Raw genomic sequence first — 3,389 nt, 5'->3', positions numbered from 1 at the left:
TGAAAAAACTTGGGTCGCATTGACGTAGTGGCGATCTAAGAAGCACATGGCTATATAGTGTGATGGAATCCACAATATTTATGCCTAAAATAGGTGTTTTTTTAAACTATTTTCTGGGTTATATAGGATATAGGTTTTTAATGTGAAATGTAACCTTTAAAAATGTGATGAATTAATCAGGAAAGAAAACCTGACGTGTAAGACCATTATGAACAAGTATGGTATACTATACACATACCTGGGACTAAATATTTCAGTCCATCTTTCACAAATCACTGTGGTAAGGACCATGCTGGGGTCTCTGATGACTACCCTTTGCTGCTGACCATAATAATGGAAATAAAATAAGATATACTTATGACCATAAGAATTCTATAATCTATGATAACGGAAGAGCTATAGAGTCTTGCTTCCTGTTCACTATGTGTCAAAATTCAAACGTAAACGGAGGGGGGGGTTCCTCCTCTTCAATTTTTTTTTTTTATAATAATATAACTAAAACATAAGAAAACTAAAACCCAGTAGTCTAAAACCATTATATATATGAGGAAGCCAGAAATGGTGAAAGGTGTAAATTTGTGGATGTGGAGGAGAAGATAAGGACACTGCAGTGGCTGAACCTTTTCAACAGGACTAGATTTGAGGACTCGGGCCTAGGGGAGCAAGTCCAAAATTTGTGCAATATTTCTTGCTAAAGGACATTGGCCCTTCTGGATCTGTGATAAACGTGATGAAAATTTTCTCACGTTTATGCTCATAATCACGGGCCTCATCCCCGCACCAGCTACCAGAGAAAATGCACTGAGGCTGATAAAAATGCACACACCCATGTTAAGATCTGTTCTAAAAAAGAGGATGGAAATCTGTAATTAAAGGCTATATAAAGAAATGCCATCCAGTAAGAAGGCATAGCATTCAGTGAGCAATGTGAGGGCATGAAGCATCTGCAAATATACATTATCCCTTTAAATTTTGCACATTATTTCTGATCCCTTCACTTTTCTTCATATGAGGATGTTGCCAATGGCTTTCATAGTATACAAAAAAGGAGGACATGAAAGCAGTTTGTATGTTGCTTGTGCTGCATAAATCAATAGAAATGGATTCTGGAAATATCTGAATTCCAGTTTGGAATTGCAGGTTACCATCTGTAATGAATTTTCCAGAGATGATGGCTACCAACAGAATTTCATGATGGGATCTGATCATATCACGATGCTTCCTTAGTGGTCCATTCCAATGGACAAAATACATTTCAAGGTAGACTCAAATGCCTTGATATTTTCCTTGTGTCAGGAGCTTAAAGTCTGTGTTTCCCTAGTAGGCCAATGCCAGCTACCAAGTGTACTTTTTACAGCTCTTTTACATATCTTATACCTGACATACAAGATATAGCCTACCTGGTAATATGATGAAAAGTCAGATCAGTCAAAACTGAACAGAACTAAGGAGAATAATAATAAAGAAGAATAAACTGTCTTCCCAAATTAACCCCTTCCGTACCGGGACGTACCTGGTACTTCCTGGTTAACAGTCACCGGTAGACCGGGACGTACCAGGTACGTCTCCTCCAAAAAACGCCCCCACATCACCACAATCGCGGTGATCGTGGGGGCGCCGCTGCTGCTGTCTGCCCAGGACTCCTGGGCAGACAGCACAGCCTGTCTAAACCCGCCCCCAAGCCTACGATCACTCCCACGGAGTGATTTTGTAGGCAGAAACAGCGATTGCAGAAAAATCTGCAATCGCGGTTTCAGCTGCCACAGGCAGCTTCAAGGAATGGGGGGGGGTGTTGAATGGGTCCCCACACAAGTGTGGGGACCTGATCCAACACCCCCCTGCTGCCTGATCGCTCCATGAGAGCGTCAGTGCAGCGTTAACCCCTTCAATGCCGCGATCGCGGCATTCAATGCCGCGATCGCGGCATTGAAGGGGTTAATTGAGGTTTTGTAGGGGGCTCTGCTGCTGGTGGTCTGCCTGGAAGCCCAGGCAGACCAGCAACAGCAAAAACGACCCCCAGAAGTCCTCTGATCAGTCCTGTAGGACTGATCAGAGAGACGCCTCCCCTACAATCTCCAGTCTATTGGAGATTGTGTCCCAGCTGCCAGAGGCAGCTTCAGGGACAGGGAGACAGGGTTCTTTGGTCTCCACATGAGTGTGGAGACCAGCCCCCCCACCCCCTCCCTTGCTCAGTTAACCCCTACCCCCCTCTTCCTCAATTAACCCCTTCAATGCTGCGATTGTGTATGACCCCCCATCGCAGCATTGCAGGGGTTAATATTAGTCCCCACAAGCTTGTGGGGACTAAATATCAGTCAATGCTGTGCTTCAATGGAGCATCAGCATTGAAAGAGTTAAAAAAAAATTAAAAAATAATAATAATAAAGAAAAATAAAAAAAATTAAAAAATAAATAAATTAATAAAATAATAATAATAAAAAAAAATAACAGCACTGACCTGAAAGTCCAGGGTGCTTCCAGGTCAAATGCTGGGCTGATCCGATCGCTCCTAGCCAATAGGAGTGATCGGATCATTATGGCAGCCCATGGATGACCCTGCTCTACAAAGAGAGAGGGGTCATCTAGGTTAATTATGAAAAAACACAAATTATTAATAAATAAAAAAATCATAATTATTACCTGATCACTTGTCGGTGACATTTTAAGTCGCTGATTATTGATCGGTCTCCCTGATTGATGTCAGCGGCCTAAACCTGTCACTTACAAGTAATCTGATAAAAAAAAAAAAATATTTAAAAAAATGTAAATGCACATGTTCCAGTTTTGCCCTCATAGCTTCCTCAAAAAATGCATGAACCATGCATGTGAGGCCTTGTTGGAACCGGGGGATGTTGGTGAACACAATTTGGTGTTTTTTTCTGCAGTTGCACATATTCTATACAAAATATAATATAAAATCTAAAGCAACATTGCAACATATGCAAAAAAAACAAAAAAAATATAAAAATACCTCAAAATTTGGCAGCAATTGGCGATAAAATCCCTGTTTGAAAAGTGTCAAAATGACCCTAGTTGTACACCTTGACTTATCTACTGTTCATAAACATATAATTTTGGGGGGATAATCAGTATCTGTGACAACTATTGCAGTTATTAGACTACCATGCCAAATTTGAAAAAAATTACATTTCAAAAACGTAATGCATGCCTTGCAATATTTGCCCTATACTGGTCAAAATAGATAAAAATCCTGGCCATGTTGGGTGGTTTCCAAATCAGGACAACTTAATGAATATATTTGGGATAATTTTTTCCCATTGGTTCAATGTGTGTACAATTTGTATGTATACAAAACTGTAAAAAAATGCTTTTTTTTCATTTTTTCCCCACTTTTTCCAGTTTATTTCAAACAAAACAATGTACTACCC

Source organism: Spea bombifrons, chromosome 1 (genome assembly GCF_027358695.1).
Source record: "Spea bombifrons isolate aSpeBom1 chromosome 1, aSpeBom1.2.pri, whole genome shotgun sequence".
NCBI classification, from domain to species: Eukaryota; Metazoa; Chordata; class Amphibia; order Anura; family Pelobatidae; genus Spea; species Spea bombifrons.
Note: the sequence above shows the minus strand (reverse complement) of the source record.